Source organism: Sciurus vulgaris (genome assembly GCF_902686455.1).
Source record: "Sciurus vulgaris genome assembly, chromosome: 11".
In the NCBI taxonomy this organism is placed as follows: Eukaryota; Metazoa; Chordata; class Mammalia; order Rodentia; family Sciuridae; genus Sciurus; species Sciurus vulgaris.
The window spans coordinates 83,561,880-83,588,592 of NC_136472.1; positions in this window are offsets into that span (position 1 = coordinate 83,561,880).

The window sequence follows — 26,713 nt, forward strand, 5'->3', positions numbered from 1 at the left end:
ATTCATGACAATCCTGGGTAAAAGTGAATTTAAACCAGTTTGTTGAGCCTCTAGAGCAGATGATGAGGGTCAAATATTGGATCACCTTTTGTAGTTGTGTTATTCTTGCTCTTAGAATAGTATTTTGCACAGAATAATAGTTACTACTTCTGGAAGCTCTTTTAATTAGTATGTATACTTGCCTCATATTGGAAGTGTCTGATTATCTTTCTGAGGGAAACATAGTATGCTGGAGAAAAAGACATTTTAAATATTTGAAAATCTCTTAACAAGTAATTCTATATATACAAGATAGGTTTTTGTATAGCATGTAGGCGAAAGCTTGGTGTTGAGATAAGTAATTCCTAGTGGGTTACAGGAAATATTGGAAATATAAATATTATTTATCTTTGGTATTCCAATCAATGTACTTTGTGATAGTAGCCCAAACTGATTAAGATAATGCTGAGGAGAAATGCAAACAATCATATAAAAACTCGTACATGAATATTAATAGCATTATTCATAATAGACCACAAGTGGAAAAAACTCAGAAGTCCATTAACTGGTGAATAAATAAACTGTGGTATATTCACATATAATATCAGTAACAAGGAATAAAATACCAAACATGCTATGACATGGAGGAATCTTGAAAATATGCTAAGTGAAGAAAGCCAGTCATGAAAGACTATACACTGTGCTCTGTTTATAAAATATCCAGAAAAGGCAAATCCAGAGACAAGATTAATGGTTGTTTAGGGGTGTTGAGGTTTTGGAGATGGATATTAACTACTAATGAGTATGGTGTGTCTTTTATGAGGGATGAAAATATTCTAAATTTAGATTGTGAAGAGGCTTGCACAAGGCAATATACTAATTGTGTACTTTATATGGGTGAATTGTGTGTGAATTATATCTTAAAGCTTTTTTTAAAAGTTAAAGTAGCAAATGCTAAAAGCAGCACTTATAAAATGATGGGAAAATATAGAGGATGCAGAAATAAAAATGATTATTTGTGGTTATAAATCTAAAATGAAAATGCTTTACAACTAAAGATCTAGGAAGATAGCTATACTCTCTTCAGTAAAATTCTGAGTGGTCAGTTTTCAGTTCCTAATGTATTGCATTTTGATGGTGCAAGTACAAGATAAACCAGTAAATAATAATGATAAAGTAGAACCTACTAGAGATGTTGAAATCTAGAACCTGCATTTCCTAGATTTATATTGTTATGGTTTGGATGTTAAATGTCTCCCAAAGGCCCATTGCTGAATGAAGGCTTGGTCACTAGTTTGCAGCACTGTTGGAATAAGGTGTAATCTTTGGGAGATGGCCTAGTGAAAGGAAGTTGGATCATTGAGACCATTCCCTTGAGATATTTGGACCTGGTCCGTTCCTCTCTTTCCAGCCACCATGAGGTGAACATACTTCCTCTGCCACTTGTTCCACCAAAAGGTACTACACTATGATGGGCTGAAACCTTTGAAACTGTTGGCTCAAATATACTTTTCCTCCTTTTAAACTGATTACTTAATGTATTTTGTCCCAGTAACAAGATGATAACTAACAGATAAGTTCTAGGTTTGTGCATGATAGTTAATCAGTAAGTACAATAAGACATTGTCAGCTAGGTGCAATGGCACATGCCTTTGATCCCAATGACTGAGGAGGCTGAGACAGGAGAATCAAAAGTTCAAGGCCAGCCTCAGCAAATTAGTCCCTGTTTCAAAAAAAAAAAAAATTGCCAATGTTGAGAACATACATCATCAAAGCTGTGAAATATTGGTTTCTCATTACTTAAAATTGCTAATAAAATTTCTTAATGTCCTTTATTCAGCAAATGATTTAAAAAGTGGCTTGGAACCATTTTAAAATGGATATATTGGGCACAGATGGTAAATGGATAGTGACTATGTTTCCTTATATAGTGAATGCACAAATAGTCTATTTCTTGCCTTTGGATATTTTGACTTATGTTCATGTTTTCCCAGACATGAACAGAAATTTCCCAGAAATTTATAAATTTCTTTATAAATTTGCCTTTCCAAAATTCAGTTATAATAAGACTGTAAAGATGTCCTACTGCCTGACCTTTTGGATTTCTTTCATTTATGGAAAAAATAAAAGATAATAGGAAAAATTATTTTTCGTTTTTCTTTAGAGGCTAGGTATCTAAACAATTACAAGAGAGTTTTTTTTTTTTTTTTTTTTTTTTAATCCAATTTAAAGGAAGAAACCTGGTTAATCAAAGTTCAGCTTTTTTGGGGTAAATTATATGTAAGTAAAATTCATTAATAAAAATATTTCAGTGGCTACATTTCAGGGACAAAAGAAACAAACTCATTTCACAGTAATGATCTACAAGAAGATAAATTTGTGGAATAAATTATAGGTCTAGCAAATGGTCACCGTTCATAAGATATACTCAATCAGTGACTTAAGTTTTTTTTTTAGTACTGTAGATTTAACCCAGGAGTGCTTTACCACTGAGTCAAATCCCCAGCCCTTTTTATGTTTTAATTTGAGACAGGGTCTCTCTAAGTTGCATAGGGCCTTGCTAAGTTGCTGAGGCTGACTTTGAACTTCAATTCAATTCTCCTACCTCAGCCTGGGACTCCAGGCATGCACCACTGTGCCTGGCTAGTAACTAAATTCTTATAAACTGTCATACATCCATAGTGAATTCTACTTGCTAGAAAAACATTATTGTCTGTAGTGTCCTCATTCATCAGTACCTTTAGTCTTCTGGACAAGACATCAGAGAAAACCTGCTCTCTGAAAATCAGCTTAGCAGATAATGTTCAACAACTAGTTGATAATAAAGTTCCGAGGTGATGGTTCTTGGGTTTACATTCCCAGCTAAATAGCAAGTATCTTTTCCTGATGGCCAGACAGCCACTCCATTAGAGGACTTCAAACCAGTGATTCTTAGGAATCCTCCAGAAGGCAGCATCTTTGGAGGAAGACTAATTAGGACCCTCAAATGGCAGCAAAAGTGGACAGCTTCTTCCTAAGGCAGTCAATAAGAAAGATCAATTTTCTGGTACCTTTGCTCCTTTCCCTTTTGCTTATGGTTTGTTACTCTCTAGAGATTGCCTGAAGTTTTCTGTCATACATCTTTATCTTTTCTTAATCCAATTTGGTCTTTTTTGACCATCTTTAAAAAATGCAAGACTGAGCAGTTTTCTCAGAACATAGTTGCTTTCTGAATCTTCCAAATTCCATTGCCAAAAGCCAAAACAAAATAAAACCTTAATGGTTGTTTCTTTAAATTCACGGGGAAGCCAGTTTTCTTCCACAAGTCCCTTTTGATATTTGAATTTTCTTCATTAACCCCAATTTTCATTTTTGTAAAAACAATCTTTACTCCAATCCAACAAAATGGTTCTGCTACAATCATTATAGCACTCTTAGCAGAGCCAAGATCAGCAGAGATGGGGACAAATGTTGGAGTTCATTTTCACAGCAAGTCATCTTTCTTCAAAGGCGTACCAGACTTTTCTGCAGGAACTACTTAATTCCACTGAGAATGTGCCCACATCAAGGACATTATTGACTCACTCCTGCTGTGATAAATGATTTTATATTCCCAATCTTTTTTGTAATGCACATTTATTCTGAAATTTCTTGAATTCTATTTTTAAATTTATGTGAACATTTAACATAAACCAATTAGCACAAGAACTGTATGTTTTAAGAACCCTTACCTGACTTGACTCATTTTGTTTTAAGGTATCTTTAGGACAATTTTGTTCATGTCCCAGATTTCCTTACTGGTCATTGTAATTCCAGATTACTTTTGGTAAAGTAAAAGGTAATGCTAGAATGAGAAAACTAGAGTCCTGTCTTAAGGTAGCCCAAGTTCATTTGTAGGTGAACTTAGAGAAACATTTTGACTGTATGTTAAAAGAGAAAGTATTGCTTGTGTGAATCTCTGGTCATTAATTGACAGACTCCTGGCATGTGGAATATCAAGACCAATTCTGATAGATAAGACAGGGAAATTCTTGTATGATTTCCAAAAAAGGCAACAAAGCAAAGTGCCCAAATTATGCCAGGTTGTGAGAACTTTTGTGAACTTTTCAATTCTTAGCAACCTGAAGGACATATTCAGTGGGTGTATAACTGTATTCTGTCCTATAAACTGTCTTTTTGTGCATGCAACAGTACTTTAGGTAATGGGCAGGATTGCCCAATCCTGAAGAACATGTTGAAATAATTGGCTTTGAGCAGATGAAAGCTAAAGGAATTACAGATATGCACACAATTATTGAGTTGAGGGTCTATGCTGGGGTAGCAAGGATCTCAGCTAAATCTCTGCAGACTTAAACTTTTTAAGGACTGTGTTATAAGAAGTCCAGGAACACACCTCTATTCAAAGTTAGCTTTATTGGTGGTGCTGCAACAAGGAAGAATGCACGCTAAGGACGCAGTGGGGCTTGTCAAATGGGAGGAGTTGGGGAAAGGTTTAGGAGGCTGGAGTTAGTCTTCAATCATTTTAGCAGGGGTTAGTCAGGATGTGTAAATGATGATTGTTGAAACAGATCTTTAGAACACATGAACCTGAGTACACTTCATTTTTTTTTTTTTTATCACTTTGGGGTCTTGAAGTATATGGATTTGTTATGAATTGGTGTTCAACCTTTGAACTTAGATGATTCTTCTTGCATGTTCAGGTGGTACACTTTATGTTTTTTGTGAGTTTTATATGTGTATTTTGCAAGTTAGAATTTGTTTCATCCCTCAATACTTTAATGTCTACTATTGTACCTTCTCTGTCTCTCTTCTTGGACTTGTCTACCCATGGAATGCTGTCCAAGTTCTTCTATATATTTCTCACTATGTACTTCTAAAGCAATGCTTTCTGATATAAATAGAATGTGAGCTATGTGTGTAAATTAACATTGTCTAGTAGCTGCATTAAAAAATAAAACAAGTGAAATTAATTTTAATAATGTATTTCAATTGAACATGCAAAACATTGCAATATGTAATCAATAAAAAAATAATGAAATGTTTACATACAAAATCTTCAAAATCTGGTGTATATTTTATAGTATATCTCAGTTTAGATGCCAGATTTTCAAAAGCTGAAGTAATACTACCAGAACAATGAAGTTGCATTTATTGGAAAAATATTTTCTATTGTTTTAGATTTAAATTTTAAATTAGTTAAAATGAAATAAAATGAGAAATTTCATTCTTTAGTCCCGCTAATCCTATTCATGTGCTCAATAGTCACAGGAGAACAGAGGCTACGATACTGGGAAGTGCAGTTCTAGAGTGCTGTAATCTGCCCTTGCATTTTTGAGGACTCCAGATCTCTTGCTTCAGAATCTCATTTCTAGCTGTTTCCTGAAAAGCCTCAAATCTATGGAACTTCAGAATCAAAATATACAAAATGGAACTCCTCTTTTAAATCTGCATTCCTGTCCCCTATCCTCCTTATCTTAGGAAATTGCATTAATTTCTATCAGGCTAGTTTCCAAAGCTTGAATACCATTATTGATTTCTCCCTCCTCCTCAGCCTTACCCAATCAATGATTACACTAAATACTATCGGGTCTTCAAATATTTACAAATCCATTCACTTCTTTATTTCTGCATCTACTATGCAGGTTAGGTGAATGCTTCTCAAATTTGATGTACTAATATATTCTTTGGGGACTTTGTAAATAAAGATTCTGGTTCATTTGGTCTGGAGAGGGGCCCAAGTTTTGCACTTCTAACAAGCTTCCAGGTGCTGCTGCTGCTCTGTCAACCACACTTGGAATAGAAAGGATTTAGGCCCATCCTTACCAGGGTCTCTTAAAGGGCTTCTCTGCTGTTTTGCCCCTTCCTCTAATCCATTTTCTATACTGCAACAAGAGTGATTTTTATAATGCATAAGTTGGATCACCTCAATATCTTGCTTAACATCCTTTGGTAATTTCTCATTTGTTTCAGAATGAAGCAGGGAATCATTACAGATCCTTCTTTGCTCTCAAACTTTATCTCCTACCCTCATTCCCCCATCCCAACTTGCTCATATACTACCATGTGTCTATAACTAGAAGGGCCTTTATGTATGTTTTTCTGCTCAACTCAGCATCTTCTTACATTTTGTTGGCTTTGGTAATTCTCCCTTAGGTCTCAGATTAGATTTCACTTCCCTTGCGAAGTTTATTCTGACTCCCCCAAAAAGAATAGTCTCCTGGCCCTGCCTCTCACCCTGTAGCATTCTGCAGCACTCAGTCAACTGTATATTATTGCCTTTTATTTGTCTTTTTTTCCCCTGAAAGGCTTTAGATTTCCTGAGGTTAGGTGCTCTCTGTTTAATTGTGGCAAATAGTGAATGCTCAATAGATATTTTTAAAATACTGAATAATGCTTTGCAAAGAAATCAGTGCTTCCCTGATTAAAATGTGTTATACCGGGTTGGCTTTCAATATGAGACTTTCAGAAGAATCGACAAAAGAATAAGTTGAAGTATGAGAGGTGTTTGAGGTTTTGTTTTTCATTAGGGAATGATACTTTCTAGAACCTCCTTTTATTTCCAATTTCTCAAATACCAATGTATATCCTTAAATGCATAGTATATTTTTCAAAATGTGTTTTAAAAAACACTAGTTCTTCTATAGATACTTCGTGAAGAAATCTTCCATGTAGTTTAAGAAACACAGCATAATATTTCCATCTTTAATTAAAATTTGTATTTTAAATTTATACAATATTCTTACAAACTCAAGACAGCAAAATCCTCAGTAATCTATTTAAACGTGTTTAACTTATTATCCTAGCTTATTTGACTGTAGAACTCTAAAATGAGTTCTATTAAAATATTTCCCTTTAGAAAATGCAGTGAAATAAGAGAAAACCTAATTGCCCCTCTGTAGGACAAAAGTGTAAGTATGGAATAAGTGTCATTTATATACATGATTTGGCTTCAACATCCATTGAGACTGTTTCGTGTGTGACCTGCTATTGCTTTTTTTTTTTAAAGTATATTAATATTTATCAGATATGAGGCATCACTATATAACAACTTTTTAAAATTTTTAATTGCTCAAAACCTAGCATTTTCTAATCTAGAACCACATAGTTTTATTTAGATATGAATGCACTAGCATTTGGCTTTATTTTCCCAAAGGAGAAAAAATATAAAACTCTGTAAGTTGTGTCTTTTGCAATGAAGGATAGAGAACAATAAAGCTGTGTTACAGTAGTTAAGGTTATGCCTCTAGAGTCATGGACTTTGGGTTTTAAACCTGACTCTACCATTTATTTACTGGGGCAACCTTATTAAGTTACTTTGTCTCTCTGTGTCTTAGTTTGCTCATCTGTAAAATGAAGTGATCACAGTATCTGCCTTAGAAACTTATTATAAAGTATAAACTTATGTGAAGCTTTTAGCCTGATACATGCCATGTGCCAAGTATAGACATCTAATTATTAAAATAGATCAAGTTTAACATTGGTCAGGGCCACTCATTGATCAAGTAACCTATGGTCACTACCAGTTTCAAAGATCAAACTCATATATTGGGCTTTCTTTTTAATGATGAAATGACTGATAACTATTTGTATACTATGTGTATTTGTGTGTGTGTGTGTGTGTGTTGGCACTGGGGATTGAACCCAAGGGGCACTTTGTCACTGTGCTGCATTTCCAGCTCTTATTTTCTATTTTGAGACAGGGCATTTCTAAGTTGGTTAGGATCTCACCAAGTTGCTGAGGCTGGCCTTGAACTTGCTATCCTTCTTTCTCAGTCTCCCAAGTTTATTCAGCATATTTTAAAAAATCTAAGGATAACTACAGAAATAATGAGATTATACAGGATGACTAAAACATGTTTCTTTCTTGCAATTTTATTTTCTTACTTTAGTTTGTTTACTTGAGGCTTGGAAAAAATGAAAAAGAGTGGTAAATAAAGGTTGGTGATCACTAGGGAGAAAAAAATAGGAATAGACAATTTGAATAGGTTTATATCTATTTTTTTTTGTTTCTTTATTTTTTCCCTCCCCCCACCTCTCCCACCCCTCTTTTCCCTCTATACAGTCCTTCCTTCCTCCATTCTTGCCCCCCTCCCACTCCCCATTATGTGTCATCATCCGCTTATCAGCGAAATCATTTGTCCTTTGGTTTTTTGAGATTGGCTTATCTCACTTAGCATGCTATTCTCCAATTTCATCCATTTGCCTGCAAATGCCATAATTTAATTATTCTTTATAGCTGAGTAATATTCCATTTTATATATATACCACAGTTTCTTTATCCATTCATCAATTGAAGGACATCTAGGTTGGTTCCACAATCTGGCTAGTGTGAATTGAGCAGCTATCAACATTGATGTGGCTGTATCTGTAGTATGCCAATTTTAAGTCCTTTGGGTATAGGCCGAGGAGTGAGGTAGCTGGGTCAAATGGTGGTTCCATTCCAAGTTTTCTAAGGAATCTCCACACTGCTTTCCAGAGTGGCTGCACTAATTTGCAGCCCCACCAGCAATGTATAAGTGTACCTTTTTCCCCACATCCTCTCCAAAAACTATTTGTGGCTTGTGTTCTTGATAATCACCATTCTAATTGGGTGAGATGGAATCTTAGGGTAGTTTTGATTTGCATTTCTCTTATTACTAAAGATGGTGAACATTTTTTCATGTGTTTGTTGATTTCTTGTAGATCTTCTGTAAAGTGTCTGTTCATATCCTTAGCCCATTTGTTGATTAAGTTATTTGTATTCTTCGTGTAGAGTTTTTTGAGTTCTTTATATATTCTGGAAATTAGTGGTCTATCTGAAGCATGAGTGGCAAAGATTTTCTCCCACTCTGTAGGCTCTCTCTTCACATTGCTGATAGTTTCCTTTGCTGAGAGAAAGCTATTTAATTTGAATCTATCCCAGTTATTGATTCTTGCTTTTATTTCTTGTGCTATGGGAGTCCTGTTAAGGAAGTCTGATCCTAAGCCAACAAGTTCAAGATTTGGACCTACTTTTTCTTCTTTAAGATGCAGGGTCTCTGGACTGATTTCAAGGTCCTTGATCCATTGTGAGTTGATTTTTGTGCAGGGTGAGAGATAGGGGTTTCGTTTCATTCTGCTGCATATGGATTTCCAGTTTTCCCAGCACCATTTGTTGAAGAGGCTATCTTTTCTCCATTGCATATTTTTGGCACCTTTGTCTAATATGAGAAAATTGTATTTATTTGGGTTTGTGTCCATGTCCTCTATTCTGTACCATTGATCTACCTGTCTATTTTGGTGCCAATACCATGCCGCTTTTGTTACTATTGCTTTGTAGTATAGTTGAAGTTCTGGTATTGTGATACCCCCTGCTTCATTCTTCCTGCTAAGGATTGCTTTAGCTATTCTGGGTTTCTTATTCTTCCAGATGAATTTCATGATTGCTTGCTCTATTTCTGTAAGGTACATCATTGGGATTTTCATTGGAATTGCATTGAATCTGTATAGCACTTTTGATAGTATGGCCATTTTGACAATATTAATTCTGCCTATCCAAGAACATGGGAGATCTTTCCATCTTCTAAGGTCTTCCTCAATTTCTTTCTTCAATGTTTTGTAGTTTTCATTGTAGAGATCTTTTTACTTCTTTGGTTAGATTGATTCCCAAGTATTTTATTTTTTTTGAGGCTATTGCAAATGGAGTTGTTTTCCTCATTTCCCTTTCAGATGTTTCATCGCTTGCATATAAAAGTGCTTTAGATTTATGCGTGTTGATTTTATAGCCTGCTATTTTTCTGAATTCATTGATGAGGTCTAGAAGTTATCTGGAGGAGGTTTTTGGATCCTCTAAATATAGAATCATGTCATCAGCCATCTTGGATCCCCTAGAGTTATTTTAGGTAGAGGGGAGTGAAGGGAGGGGTGGGGGTGTGGAGGGAGGAAGGATAGTAGAATTAATCAGATATTATTTCTCTATGTCCATATATAACTATATGACCGGTGAGATTCTACATCATGTACAACCAGAAGAGTGAGAAAATATACTCCATTATATATGATGTATCAAAATGCATTCTACTGTCATGTATAACAAATTAAAACAAATAAATTAAAAAAGAAAATGTTAACTTGTTAGATAAATTCAAGCATCAACATAAAACAAAAAATAATGCTTTTCAAATAGGAAAAACAAAACGAAAAAAATAAAGGAAAATATATTCTATGTTCAAGGATAGGAAGACTCAGTATTGTCAAGCTGTCCGTTCTTTCCAACTTGTCTAGTGATTTCATGTAATGCCAATTAAAATCCCAGCAAGCTGTGTGATGGATACAAATAAACTGATTCTATAGTTTCTATGGCCAGGCAGAATAGCCAATACAATATTGAAGGAAAATAAAAGAGTTGGAAGACTGACACTACTCAACTAAACAATTACTATTAAACTATACTAGTCAAGACAATGAAGTATTGTTCACAGAATAGCTAAACAGGTTAATGGAACAAGTCAGAAAGCCTAAAAATGGACCCACATAAATATAGTCAATGTGTCTGATAAAGGAACAAGGCAAAGCAGTGGAGTAAAGATAGTCATTTTAACAAATCATGCTGTCAACTGGACATCCACATGCAAAAAATGTAAATGGAGACACAGGTCTTACACCTTTCACAAAAATGAACTAACATGAATCATAGACCTAAATGCAAAACACAAAACTATGAAACTCCTAGAAGATAACATATGTGAAAACCTAGACTACCTTTGGATTGCTGATAACTTTTTAGCTACAAAAACCAAAGGCACAATTTGTGAAAGGAAAAATTGAAAAAAATGGACAAAAAATTAAAAATTAAAAATTTGTGCTCTGTGAAAGATCACTTAAGAGAATGAGAGACTAAGCCACAGACTGGTAGAAAATATTTTCAAAAGACCTATGTAAAAAAGGACCCTTTTTCAAAAATTTTCAAGATACTCTTAAAACTTGGTGTAAAGGGGAGGAAAAAAACACAGTAAAAATAGACCAAAGATCTTGAGAGACACCTCTCCAAAAAAGATATATGAATGCCAAATAAGTATATGTAAAGGTATTCCATATCATTTAGAATCAGAAAACTGATATTAAAATGAGATACCACATCTATAAAAATTGCTAAGATCTAGAATGCTGACACCATCTAAGCTGGTAATGATGTGGGACAATGGAATCTATTCCTAATTACTGCTGGGAATGCAGAACAGTACATATCTTTTGGAAGACAGTTTGGCAGTTTCTCACAAAATTAAACATACACTCATCTATTTATTGCAGCACTGGGTATTGAAACCAGAGGTGCTCTACCACTAAGCTACACATTCCAGCCCTTTTTATGTTTTATTTTGAGACAGGATCTTACTAAAACAGTGGTCTTGAACTTGTAATCATCATGCCTCAGCCTCCTGAGTAGCTGGAATTATAAGTGTGTGCCACCATGCTTGATCCCAAACATACTTTTAATAAAATGTTATTCAGCACTAAAAAGAAAAGAGCTGTCAAGCGATGAAAAGACACAGAGGAACCATCAATATATATTACTACATTGAAGAAGGCAATCTGAAAAGGCTACATAATAGATGACATTCTGGAAAGGGAAAAAATATAAACAGAATAAAAGATTAATGATTTCTGGAAATTGAGGGGAAAGAAGGACAAATAGGCAGAGAACAGATAATTTTTAGGGCAGTAAAATTCTTCTATATGGTATTGCAGGTTAAATGTTCCTTATTTGAAATTCTTGGGGTCAGAGTATTTTAGATTTTGGAGTTTGTCAGATTTTGGAATTTCTGACAACATGGTACAACATGTATGAACTTGGAGGACATTATGCTTGATAAAATAAGCTAGTTACAAAAAGACAAAAACTGTAAGATTTCACTAATGTGAGTGAGGTGTCCAGAGCAGCCCAACTCACAGAAACAAAGTGGAATAGTGATTGTCATTGGTTGGTTTGGGGGTCAGGGGGAGGAGAAAATGGGGAGTGTTTAATGGGTATAGAGTCTCAGTTTCGTAAGATAAAAAGTTCTAGAGATTGACAGGACAATAATGAGAATACACTTAACATTACTGAATTGTACCCTTAAAGATAAATAAGAAGCTAAATTTCATATTATGTGTATTTGCTGATTAAAAATATAAAAATAGATTTGCAACAAAAATTATGTTTTCAAAAGTTTACCTCTGTATTCTAGCTTTGTGTGTTTTGAAATTGTATTAGTTTTTTCTGCCATTGGATTCATTCTTCTGATTTTATTAATCTGTAACTAACAGTGACAGAGGCAGCTGTTCATGGTTAGGTTGTAGTTGGAGAGCTCTGATAATTGGGAAGAGGCCAAGTTGGAAATAGTACTAGCTCTTTCAAATAGTAGTTTTTCCATATGTAGTGTGGAAGGGCCTGATGATAAATTTGGGCTAGAAGTGTGTCAAGAGCAGGAGTGATAGCTTTCATGAATGGATGATCAGTGATTTCTGTTCTAACAATTTATGGAGAGACAGATAGACAGACACCTACACACACACACACACACACACACACACACAGAGCACAGTTTTGGAAAAGGACAGAACACCTAATGCAAAATTTTCTTTTAGAGTTGGGTTTACAGAACCATTTTAAAGCAATCCTGCCAGTGTTGTAAATAAGACACATTGAATTTGTGATAGCAGTTAAAGAGATATTTATAAATGATCTACTAGGAAGAAAGTAACCATTTAAATTTGCATGTTGATGACTCTGAAATAAGCTCTGCAAATTAGATTAGTAACCTCCATGATAAAATTTTTGAAAGGATTATAGCAAGATTCAGATCCTTTGGTGGTGCTTATATTTATATAACATGAACGAACTTCTGTCACATAGCATTAAGGAAAGTTCTGTAAGCCAACACACATTTAATTATATTTTATGTGCCAGACACTGTGTAAGGGGATGTGGATACAAAGATGAAGAGATGAATAAGACAACAGTTCCCTCCAAGAAGCTGCTGGTCTGGTGTGGAAAGCAGCTGCAATGAGAATAATGTGGTAAGGGTAGTGAAGGAGGCACGAACAGGTCCTTTGGGATCACAAGAAAACATTATTCATAATCAAGACCTGGCATTTAGAAACTGCTCCATAGCAGGCATTATTTTTTTTAAAGTTCTATTTCTGGAGACTGTCAAAAACATGTTACACAAGGTAACATTTGACCTGATCTGGGAGGATGGTCAAAGTTTTACCAGGCAAGGAAAAGATATTCAGAAGAGACAGCAGAAATAGGAACTTAATTTGAGAGGATACTGAATTCGATTTTAAACAGTTGAATTTGGGGTTCATATGTACCAATCTTATAACACTTTACATATGAAATTTGAAAAATCTTTGTTGTATGTAGTAAGATACACATATGAAATTAAGAATGACTATTTTCATCTTTTTAAAATTTTGATTTTTAATTATGTCAAAACACATAATGTAAAATTCACATCTTCACCATTTTGAGGTGCACAGTGTAGTAGTATACTTTTAGGTACGTTTACTATATTCACCCTTTTTTTTGAACTTTTCACTTTTTTAATTATTATTTTATTTTTATAGACTGCATTTTTGATTCATTGTACACAAATGGGGTACAAATTTTCATTTCTATGATTGTACACAATATAGATTCACATCATTTGTGTAATCACGCATATACATAGGGTAATGATGTCTGTCTCAGTCCACTATCTTTCCTTCCCCCACCCCTCCTGCCCCATTTCCCTCTACACAATTCAAAATTCCTCCATTCTTTTCTTACCCTCCTGCCACACTCCTCCCCGCAAACCCCCATCATGTATCATCATCCATTTATCAGAGAAAACATTGGCCTTTGGTTTTCTGGAATTGGCTTATTTCACTTAGCATGATATTATCCAACTCCATCCATTTGCCTGCAGATGCCATAATTTTATTCTTCTTTATGGCTGGGTAATATTCCATTGTGTGTGTGTATATATATATATATATATATATATATATCACAGTTTCTTTATCCGTTCATCTATTGAAGGGCATCTAGATTGGTTCCACAATCTAGCTATTATGAATTGAGGAGCTATGAACATTGATGTGACTGCTTTACTGTAGTATGCTGATTTTAAGTCCTGTGGGTATAAACCGAGGAGTGGGATAGTTGGATCAAATGGTGGTTCTATTCCAAGTTTTCTGAGGAATCTCCATACTGCTTTCCAGAGTGACTGCACCAATTTGCAATCCCACCAGCAATGTATGAGTGTACCTTTTCCCCCACATCCTCACCAATATCTATTGTTGCTTGTATTCTTGATAATAACCATTGTAATTGGAGTAAGATAAAATTTTAGGGTAGTTTTGATTGCATTTCTCTAATTACTAGAGATAGTGAACATTTTTTCATATATCTGTTGATCACTTGTATATCTTCCTCTGTGAAATTTCTACTCAGTTCCTTAGCCAATTTATTGATTGGGTTCTTTGTATTTTTGGTGCAAAGTTTTATGAGTTCTTTATAAATTATGGAGATTATCTCAAAAAACCAAAGGACGAATGATTTTGCTGATAAGTGGATGATGACACATAATGGGGGTGGGGGGGCAAGAATGGAGGAAGGGGGGACTGTATAGAGGGAAAAGAGGGATGGGAGGGGTGGGGGGGAAGGAAAAAATAATAGAATGAATCAAACATCATTACCCTATGTAAATGTATGATTACACAAATGGTATGCCTTTACGCCATGTACAAACAGAAACAACATGTATCCCATTTGTTTACAATAAAAGGAAATTTTTAAAAACATATGGATATTAGTGCTCTATCTGAAGTGCCTGTGGTAAAGATTTTCTCCCACTCTGTAGGCTCTCTCTTCACATTATTGTTTCCTTTGCTGAGAAAAAAAACTATTTAGTTTGAGTCCATCCCACTTATTGATTCTTGTTTTCATTTCTTGCACTCTGGGAGTCTTGTTAAGGAAGTCTGTTTCTAAGCCAACATGATGAAGATTTGGGCCTACTTTTTCTTCTCTTTGTTGCAGGGTCTCTGACCTAATTCCTAGGTCATTGATCCATTCTGAGTTGAGTTTTGCGCTGGGTGAGAGATAGGAGTTTAATTTCACTTTACTGCATATGGATTTCCAGTTTTGCCAGCACTATTTTTGGAAGAGGCTATCTTTTCTCCATTGAATATTTTTGGCACCTTTGTCTAGTATGAGAAAACTGTACTTATGTGGGTTTGTTTTTTTGTCTTCTATTCTGTACCATTGGTCTACATGTCTATTTGGTGCCAATACCATGCAGTCTTTGTTACTATTGTTCTATAGTAGAGTTTAAGTTCTGGTATTGTGATACCTCCGGTATAACTCTTCCTGCCCAGGATTGCGTTGGCTATTCTGGGTCTTTTATTCTTCCAGATGAATTTGATGATTGCTTGATCTATTTCTATGAGGAACGTCATTTGGGTTTTGATTGGAATTGTGTTAAATCTGTACAGTGCCTTTGGAAGTATGGCCATTTTAACTATATTAATTCTGCCTGTCCAAGAACCATGGGAGATCTTTCCATCTTCTAAGGCTTTCTTTAATTTCTTTCCTTAGTGTTATGTAGTTTTCATTGTAGAGGTCTTCCACCTTTTTTGTTAGATTGGTTCCCAAGTATTTTATTTTTTTGAGGTTATTGTGAATAGAGTAGTTTTCCTAATTTTTCTTTCAGAGAATTCATCACTCATGAATAGAAATGCATTAGATTTATGGGTGTTGATTTTATATCCTGCTACTTGGCTGAATTCATTTATTAGTTCTAGAAGTTTTCTGGTGGAATTTTTTGGATCCTCTAAATATAGGATCATGTCATCAGCAAATAGTGGTAACTTGAGTTCTTCTTTTCCTATTCGTATCCCTTTAATTTCTTTTGACTGTCTAATTGCTCTGGCTAGTGTTTAAAGGACAATGTTGAATAGAAGTGGTGAAAGAGGGCATCCCTGTCTTGTTCCAGTTTTTAGATGGAATGCTTTTAGTTTTTCTCCATTTAGAATGATGTTGGCTGTGGGCTTAGCATAGATAGCCTTTACAATGTTGAGGTATGTTCCTATGATCCCTAGTTTTTCTAGGGTTTTGAGCATGAAGGGGTGCTTTGTATTTTATCAAACATTTTTTTCTGCATCTATTGAAATAATCATATGATTCTTAGCCTAAGTCCATTGATGTGATGAATTACATTTATTGATTTCCATATGTGAACCAAACTTGCATGCCTGGGATAAACCCCACTTGATCGTGATTCACTATCTTTTTAATACGTTTTTGTATGCAATTTGCCGGAATTTTGTGTCTATGTTCATCAGAGTTATTGGTTTAAAGTTTTCTTTCCTTGATGTGTCTTTGTCTGGTTTTGGTATCAAGGTGATACTAGCATCATAAAATGAGTTTGGAAGGGTTCCCTCCTTCTTTATTTCATGAAATACCTTGAGGAGTATTGGTGTAAGCTCTTCTTTCAAAGTCTTGTAGAACTCAGCTGAGAATCCATCTGGTCCTGGGCTTTTCTTGGTTGGTAGGCTTTTGATGGCTTCTTCTATTTTATTGTTTGAAATTGCTCTGTTTAAATTGTGTATGTCCTCCTGATCCAGTTTGGGTGGATCTTATGTCTCTAAAAATTTATCTTTGTCTTCGAGATTTTCTCTTTTGTTGGAGTATAGATTTTCAAAGTAGCTTCTAATTGTGTTATGTATTTCAATGGTATCTGTCATGATATTTCCTTTTTAATTATGAATTTCAGTAATTTGAGTTTTCTCTCTCCTCTTCATTAGTGTGGCTAAGGGTTTATCTATTTTTTTTTTTTTTTTTTTACTTTTATGAAGACTCAACTTTTTGTTTTGTCAATTTTTTGAATTGTTTCTTTTGTTTCAATTTCAATGATTTCAGCTCTGATTTTTATTATTTCCTATCTTCTACTTTTGGTGTTGTCTGTTCTTTTTCTAGGGCTTTGAGATGTAATGTTTGTCATTTATTTATTGAATTTTTATTATTTTCTTGAGTGCCCTCCATGCAATGAATTTTCCTCTTAGTACTGTTTTCATAGTATCCCAGAGATTTTGATACGTTGCTTCATAGTTCTCATTTACCTCTAAGAATTTTTTATCTCCTCCTGATATCTTCTGTTATCCATGCTCCTTTGAACAGCATATTATTTAATCTCCAGGTGTTGGAGTAATTTCTGTTTTTTATTTTATAATTGATTTCTAATTTCATTCCATTATGATCTGATAGAATACAAGGTAGTATCTATTTTTTCGTATTTATTAAGGACTGTTTTGTGGCATAGCATATGATCTATTTTAGAGAAGGATCCATGAGCTGCTGAGAAGAAAGTGTATTTGCTCATTGATGGATGGAATATTCTTTTTTCTTTTTTCGCAGTGCAGGGGATTGAACCCAGGGCCTTGTGCTTGACAAGCAAGCACTCTACCAAACTGAGCTATCTCCCCAGCCCCTTGGATGGAATATTCTATATAAGTCTGTTAAGTGTAAGTAATTGATTGTGTTACTGAGTTCTATGGTTTCTTTTTTCAGTTTTTGTTTGGAATATCTATCCTGTGATGAGAGAAATGTATTAGAGTCACCCAGTATTATTATGTTGCGGTCTATTTGATTCCTGAAATTGAGAAGGATTTATTTGGCATACATAGATGCTCCATTGCTTGGGGCATAAATATTTACTATTGTTATGTCTTGTTGATTTATGGTTCCCTTAAGCAGTATGAAATGTCCTTCTTTATCCCTTCTGACTAACTTTGGCTTGAGGTCCACTTTATCTGAAATACGGATGGAAATCCTCACTCTTTTACTGAGTCTGTGTGTGTGGTAGGTTTTTTCCCATCCTTTCACCTTTAGTCTGTGGATGTCTTTTTCTGTGAGATGAGTCTCTTGAAGGCAGCATATTGTTGAATCTTTCTTTTTAATCCAATCTGCCAGTCTATGTCTTTTGATTAATGAGTTTAGGCCATTAACATTCAGGGTTATTATTGAGATATGATTTGTATTCCTGGTCATTTTGGCTTATTTTTAGTTTTTCGCTTGTCTTGGTTTCTCCATTAATTGGCTTTCCTTTAAGGTAGTTCATCCCTTTGCTGATTTACATTGTTGTTTTCCATTCTCTCCTCATGGGATATTTTGCTAAGAATGTTCTGTAGGGGAGGCTTTCTATTTATAAATTATTTTAAGTTTTGTTTATCATGGAAGGATTTTATTTCATCCTCAAATCTGAAAGTTAGTTTTGCTGGGTATAAGATTCTTGGTTGGCAACCATGTTCTTTCAGAGCTTGAAATATGTTGTTCCAGGCCCTTCTAGCTTTTAGGGTCTGGAATGAGAAATCTGCTGATATCTGTATTGGTTTCCCCCTATATGTAATCTGGTATTTTTCTCTTGCAGTCTTTAAAATTCTATCTTTATTTTGAATGTTAGACATTTTCATTATTATGTGTCTTGGTGTGAATCTGTTGTAATTTTGTAAACCTAATGTTCTGTAAGCCTCCTGTATTTGACTTTCCATTTCATTCCTCAGGTTTGGGAAATTTTCTGATATTATTTCATTGAATAGATTGTTCATTCCCTTTGCTTGTATCTCTGTGCCTTCCTCAATTCCAATAATTCTTAAATTTGGTCTTTTCATGATATCTCATAGTTTTTGGAAGTTCCATTCATGATTTCTTACCATCTTCTCTGTTTGGTCAACTTTATTTTCAAGATTAAATATTTTGTCTTCATTGTCTGAGGTTCTGTCTTCCAAGTGATCAAATCTGTTGGTGATGCTTTCTATTGAGTTTTTTATTTGGTTTATTGTTTCCTTCATTTCAAGGATTTCTGTTTGTTTGGTTTTTTTTTCCCTCAGAATCTCTAGCTCTTTATTGAAGTGATCTTTTGCTTCACACCATTGCTCTTTTAGTTGTTTACTGGAGTGATTGTTCTTTGCTTACATTTGCTCTCTTATCTCATCCTTTACTTTGTGGATTATTTTAATTATGTATATTCTGAACTCCTTTTCTGATATTTCTTCTACCATGCTGTCATTGGATTCTATTAATATAGAATCTTGGTTTCTTTGGAACACTTTCTTTCCTTGTTCTTTCATGTTGTTCATGTGTCTTCCCTTCTAGCAGTGCGGATCTGGGGTATTGCTGTTTCTCCACCTATAGGCTTATAGTGACCCTGCAGGTTTCCAAAACCTCTCTTTTAAGGGGGAGATCAATATTAGCAGCACCCAGTACAGACAATATGAAGCCCTAAACCAAATAGTCCCATAAAGATGTTAAGAGTATTATCATAATAAACAGAGAGAATGAATTGGATTATTACTTACAGTATAACCAATAGATTTGCAATGAGGTCTACAGTTTCTAATGGGGGACAAAGAGGATGGGGAGAGGTGTAGGATATAACTGTTAATGGAATAAGAAAAGAGTATATAGAGGTATTAGATCATAGGAAGTGTGAAAGTGGAATAAAAAGAGGTTGGTTGTTAGCATGATAAAAGGGAGAAAGAGGCTCTGAGGAAACAGATAAACAAAAGGAAAATAGAGCGAGAAAGATAAAGAAATAGAAAAAAATTCAAAAAGGAGAAAAAAAAAACTACACTATAACAGTGATATACTATTCCTGCCTCCCAGTCTTCAGTAGCCTGATGCAAGAGAGGTACCTGACAATGAACTTCCAGTTTCCAGCAGGCATCTCAGGATAGGAGTCGCCCCATCTATAGATGGCAGCTTCTGCTTCTGGGATAGTATAAGATGGCTGCACTGGCTTCCAAATGTGTTGGCAAATGGGGAGCAGCATCACACAGGTACCAAGTTCATGTGGAGCACTGGCAGGCTGACTGGGGGTCCTGAAAGTGGGGTGTGAGTAGGGGTCCAGGGGTCCTGCAGGTCTTGGTTATTGTTCCAAAATGGTTGTAGCTACATGTAACAAAACCCGTGGGTACTGTAACAATGGACTTCCAGGCAAGTACAGGTAGCAGGTTATCTGCTGATGGTCTGCGGGTGGTCTGGAGGCTAACAGCAGTCCATCAGCAGGTGGACCTCAGGTGGTGGGTGAGTAGGTGAAAGGCAGGCAATGGGCAGGCAAGAGGTGGGCAAATGGGCAAATTTGCGGATGATAGGCGGCATTCAGTGAGCTATCTGCACTCAAAAAGTAGGTGATATGCTGGCAGATAGTGGGTGATTATGGTGGACGAATGGGTAAGAAGCAGGGATCAATGAGCAGCAGAGAAGCCCTCTCAGAGAAACAGATTTTCCTCTGCTTGAATCCTGAATTATGGAGTGATAAGGAATGCAGCTTCCCTCTATTCCACCATTTTGAATTCTCTAAAAATAACTTTTTACAAAGGACATTATACTATTGTCAGTTGATGTTTTTCCTAGAGAACTCGGAAGGTTTTCATTTTTTATTGGATTTTATGTTAAACTCACAGAAGTTCAAAATTCTTTGTAGCATTTGTATCATGAAATACAATTGTGTGTATATTCGAAGAGGCATTTTATACTTTAATAATATTACTTGGCTTTATGCCTGTTCTTTTTCCACTTTCTCAAGTGGTTTGCTTATCTGATGGCATTATTAATAATGACATACTTAAGCACAACTGATCAGTTGGTCACTACTAGTCATTTTGTCAGAGCCTGACTTACAGACTCCATGACAAGTTTTAGTTTTTTTCCTTTTCCGTGGTGGTTGTTGTAAGAAACCCACGAAAACCATGCCAGACATGGGAAGTCACATAAGGGGGTTTATTAAGCAAACAAAGTGTCTCCCTGCAGGGTAAGAAAGAAAATGAGAGGAAAAGAGATAGGGCGCGCGATAGAGAGAGTGGAAAAGCCAGGAGGAGAAAGAAAGCAAGAGAAAAGATGGCGGGGGTGCTATCCCTAAGCAGTTGAATTCCACTGGGCTAACAGGGGACCAATAATGGAGAAGGATACTTGCAAGCTGACTGATGAACCAATAGCTAGCTAGGATGTTCACAGACTGACAAGTAGTTGGGAGGCGGGGAAATGGCTCCACCAGAAAGGGCAGGGAGAGCTGCTTTCAGACTGACAAGCTAGGTTGTGATGCAACGGAAAGGGCAGGGAGCCGCTTAGTATTACAGTTGTGATTTTTACTTCCTGCCTTCCTGAACTTCATCAGATACCTAGGTGAGTAATAAAGTTTATTCTGACCAAAAATGTGATGCCCTCAAGACTCAAATAACAAGAGCATTTGGATAAAGCTTAAGACAGAATGAATGACTCTGGTGGCAGTCCTGTGGATATGCTCTGTTTATTTTCTAGTGTCACCTCTCTCATGGGCAGAGTCTCTTCTTTCTGAGAAAGGGATTGCCCAGGGAATCAGAAAGAATCGGCCCTTTAGTCCCTCCTTGCAGTGCTCCACAGTGAGGGAAGGCCAGTCAACAACGAAGGAGTGGAGTTTTGCCTCCCTGTTCCAAGTAGATTCTTTCCTGTAAATACAGCCAGACTTTACTAGAACCTCAAGCTGTTTTCTAATAATGGCTCAAGAGAGTGCTTCCAAGTCATTTGGAGTCCACAGATGAAGCAGGTATCTGGTTTTTGGTCTGGTTTCTCCCTCGCCATATGTGAGAGCTGGGCAGGACCTCACTGCATAAGCCAGCAGATGGCAGGGTATCTCAGACATGATTCTCAATGCTTTCTTCTCTTTTAGGCAAGTCACTCTCAGCCCCAGAATGCATTTTCAGCCCCTACTTCCTTGTGTATCTCATAAACTCTCCTGCCTGATATGCCCACTGGGTGTAGACATTTGTTCCCTCTGCTTTGTCTCCATTTGTCTCTGCAGAGAGAGCTTCTCAAAGACGTGGGTAGAGACAGGTTTTCTGTTGCGTGCTTCCCAGCTGCAGCTGTTTTCCTCCTACAGGAACAAAATCAATGTGCCATTATGAGGATTAGTTTCCACTCCAGGACTATGTGAGCTCATCTACATTAGAAAAGTCTAATTTTTCTATTGATATTTGTTCTTTTTCTGGTTTGCATTTCAAAGCATCCTCACATTAACTGCTTGAGCCACCTGGTAACTAAAGCTAGGATTTAAATATTTCTCTTTAATTCTTGTTAGTTTTTGATAATGAGGTAGAAAGTTAAGATAGTCTCCTTTTATTCTACTTTACTAGTCCGGAAGTTCAGTTGTTTTGTAAACATATAAGCAAGCAAGGACATAGAAGCTGACTTTGTCTGAATTAAGCATAAGGGAGTTATCAGAAGACTATTGGGAAGAGAATGATGGTGGCCAGGGAAATCAGACTTGGAAATGGGCTGGAATCAAAGGGGGTTGTTGAGGACTGGACATTAGGAATCTTCACAATTTTTTTTTTGCCTGGTGTGGTGGCACACACCTGTAATTCCAGTGACTTGGGAGGCTGAGGCAGGAGGATTGCAAGTTCAAAACCAGTCTCAGCAACTTAGCTAGACCTGAGCTAGACTTAGCTAGTCTCAAAATCAAAGAAGAAAAAAAAAAAAAGGAAAGAAAGAAATGTTGGGGGCTGTGCCATGTGGACGGCGCCAGAACGGCGCCTGATCACATTGGCAGCGAGGAGGTTAATTGACAAAAGCACACTCAGGTGATTTATCGTCCACACACACAATGAATGCACATGTGTTCTCGAGCACTCCTAATTGTGCCTGCTCAGACATCTAGCGTCTTGCCTAATCTTTGCATAAGAGGCGTGGCCCTGCCCTCCGCTTCCTGGAGGGAATATAAGTGGGCAGTAGGTAGAAGGAAAAAAGCAGCAGCAGCTAGCAGAAAGAAGTGGCAAGCAGAAAGAGCGCGACAGCGAAAGCAGTAGCTAGAAGCAAGCGGCAGAGAGAAGCCACTAGCAGAAAGGAAGAAGAAAAGGCAGCAAGCAGATAGAAGCAGCGAGTAGGGGCAGCGGCGGAAGGCAGATTGTAGAGCGGAGAACTGAGAACACATCTTTAGGTTGCAGATCACAGATCACAGTAAGTGGGATGCACCACTAAAGCACCTTAGGTAGACTGCACCCTTAGTTCACAGGATGCAGGATGCACCTTTAAGAAGAAGCAGCAGAACTAAGAAGATATGGATCTCTGAAAGTGTAGTCTCTCTCTCTTAAGCAAAGTCTCTCTTTCTGTCCGATAAGCAAAGCCTCTTTCTCTTTCTCCTCTCAAAGCAAGTAAGCTTCATTTCCTCTATCCTCTATAAACAAAGAAGCAAGCAAGGAAGCAGCCCAGAGATAGAAGTAGCTCAGTTTCCAGTCCTCCACCCATAAGACCCGCACAAAATGTTGCTGCAGGCGGTGACAAATCCATGTATTTGGTACCGCAAAGAGCCAGCGACAAAGAAAGAAAAAGGAAAAACCAAAACAGGCTGGGAATATGGCTCAGTTAAGTGCCCCTGGGTTCAGTTCCTGGTATCAAAACAAACAAACAAATTAAAAAAAAAATCACCTTGGCAATTTTTCTTTTAAAAAAAAAATATATACATATATATATTTTTTTTTTTTGGGGGGGGGGTGCTGGGGATTGAACCCAGGGCCTTGTGCTTACAAGGCAAGCACTCTACCAACTGAGCTATCTCCCCAGCCCCTAAATATAGTTTTTAAAGAAGAGAAACTTTTTTTTAAAAATGCCTTTATTATTTATTTATTTTTATGTAGTGCCGAAGATCGAATCCAGTGTCTCATATGTGCTTTTACCACTAAGCTACAACCCCAGCCCCAATTTTCTTAAAATCGGGTTGAAAGGAGTGCATGCCATCCTTTATCCCTGCATGAATATCTTCCAGATTTTCCTGCTGTCTGTATGTCACCAACTTAACAGCCTGAGACCCAGAATGAGCTTCTGACAACTGAGTTTGGGTTCACATGCCTGGTCCCTGGTCTGGCTAAGTCAAGAAGGGCAAGGACCTGTTTCCTTCAGCTTTGGGAAAGGCATGTGGTCACCAGGAATTAACTGCCTTGTCTAGATCACACATAACGTGGATGTGTGAATTCCAAAAGGAAATCTGGATGCTCTTAGGACAGCCAAAACAAAATGAGCAACAACCACAACTGTTTTCAATGAGACAGTTGGAATGCAGGAGAAAGGGATTGAGAAGTAAGAGTAGAGTGAATTGGGATGGGTGAAAGAAAGGGGAGTGGGTAAAGGAGCAGGAAACATTCTCTCAATAAGAATTACTTTTGACAATAGATATATCTGTATACAAGTCATCATAGCTTTTTTCTCTAACACAATCTTAAAAGCTCTCTGAAGGCTCGGACGGCTCATCTTGGTGATCTAAAACAGTCACCCTCTTTTACCACCAGATGGTGCTTTCCATTAGATAGGGTGGCATGGATCCTGAAGTTCCAAACACTGCATGTCCACAAAGCTTGGTTAACCATCGTTAGATAAATATTGAGAAATGTAAGCCCAGAGGAAGGTCACCTAACTTAGCTGTACAGAAAGCAGAGGAAGGTTTCCTAACAAGAGCTGAGGACTGGGTTAAGGACAGTATAGAGACTGGGATGGGAATTTCAGTTTAAGAAAGAATCTCTATAAGGAGAAAGGCTTGGGGAAGCACAGTGCCTTGCAAGTAGTGAATTGATAATGGAGAGAAGGAGAGTATTCCACGAGGAGGAAAGAGGATTAAAAAGGCATGAAATGTGTATGTATAGATTTAAACTATGGATATTTGTTTTATTACTCATTTTGTTATTGAAATCATCTCAGTTCTGCATTCTATGACTTAACCTTAGAAGCATGGGCTTTCTGTTTGGAATAAGTGCTTTGGTTATATCTCTAGAAATTCCCACTACTTTCTTTAACCAATTCTTGTTCTCTAGTTTTCCCATTTTTTTCTGTGTATCTGGTTTTTTTTTTTTTTTTTTAATTTCCTCTGTTCTCTTTTTCTGCCTTATTTTGGATTTTTGAAAACAACTCCATTTTATCTTCTTTGTTGGCTTATTTGCTATAAGTATTGCTAGGGATTGAACCCAGGGCCTTGTGCTTGTGAGGTAAGCACTCTACCAACTGAGCTACATCCACAGCCCTAAATTCAAGTCTTTTTTAAAATATATATTTTTTAGTTGTAGGTGGACATAATACCTTTTATGTGGTGCTGAGGATCTAACCCAGTGCCTCATGTATTCCAGGTGAGCACTTTACCATTGAGCCACAACCCCAGCCCCTAAATTCAAATCTTTTAATACCAAATTCCTCTCTTTAGTTTGTATGAAATGGAAGAAACGTGCAAAATGTAAGAGGGGCAGTTCAGGTGAGTATGACTTAAATATCAACTTTGCCTTCTATTCTTAGAGGCCTAATGTTTTATTTATGGGTATCATTAGCACTTGTATTATTCATTGAGAACACATTTATTAAACATGGGAAAGCCCCATAGTATGAATTTTATCCTGCAGAGTCCAGGCAGAATGTTGACAGTCTGCTACCTCTTACTTGACATGGTCTATTTTTAAATAGTCTAACTTGAAGAGTATTCCTATATTTCTTCTTTGGGAGATAATTCCTCAGCTTAGTCTAATAGCATTTAATTTTTCATATTAGTTACATTTACCTTTCTTTAATTGTGTTGCAAGAAAAACAAATGTACTTTTTTTTTTAGTCTCTTTTTTTTAATGTATTTTGTTATTGTAAACAAATGGGATACATGTTGTTTCTCTGTTTGTACATGGCGTAAAGGCATACCATTTGTGTAATCATAAATTTACATAGGGTAATGTTGTTTGATTTCAAATGTACTTTTGTGGTTTCATTTGTCAAAAGTTTTCGAAAAGCTATCACTCAACTGCATTAATCATTCTATGATGTTCAAACTCTTTAATATGAGAGAATAAAATGATAGTTAGGACATCCTTTTATTCAAGGTCTTCAGGAACTATTCCACACCTTCCAAATAAAGCCCCCCCAAAAATAAATAAATAAAAACAAATAAAGTCCAGATCCCTTTGTTGAGCATTCAGACCAATCATCCAGTCAGAAGTCATTTCCCTCCCCTTGTACCCTTCCCAAGACACTGTTTTCTTATCTTGAACATAACACTTAACATATATTTACCTTAAGGTTGCAGTACATAGGTGTTAATTTATGTGGGTTCAAGTCTAAATGAAATCAAAACAGAATAATTTAAATAATTTTAACCAGTCAGAGAATCAGAACCCCCATACGAGTGATAGAGAACATGGAATTTATTGCCGGCGTTAGCTCCTTACACAGCTATAGGACCTAGTTAAGATATTTATGTCTGGAGCTGGTCTCTGTGTCCAGTTTGGGGCCTTAAGTCAGCAGAGCCAACAGCCAGGAAGAAAGATGGTCGTTGTTTGGGAGAGAGTAAGGAAAGAGTAAAATTGGTGAGAATAGTCTAGAACTGAAAGGGACAAAGTAGATCCTGTGAGGATAAATTGCAACCTGTCAGTTTCTCTGTACATCCAACCTCAGTGATATGAGTGACCTGCAGGATAAGGCAGTATCTTTGGCAACACTGTTGCTCACATACCTGATTCAGGATTTAGAGAATCAGTTTGAGATCTGGCAGGAGCTGCAGGCCAGGCTATAGGCCCATGCCTGCACAGTCAACCAGCAGGTCAGTGACTAGTCAGTGATTTTCAGAGGATAAGAATGGCTGCTGCTTTACTTCTGTCTTCCAAATCTCACATTTCTCTTTGCCTAGAATGATAGAGGGAAGGGAAATACAGTTTCCTTCATCTTCGATGACAGCACAAAGCCAGCACAAGTCCACTTCTGCGCATACATCCTTGAGTAAGC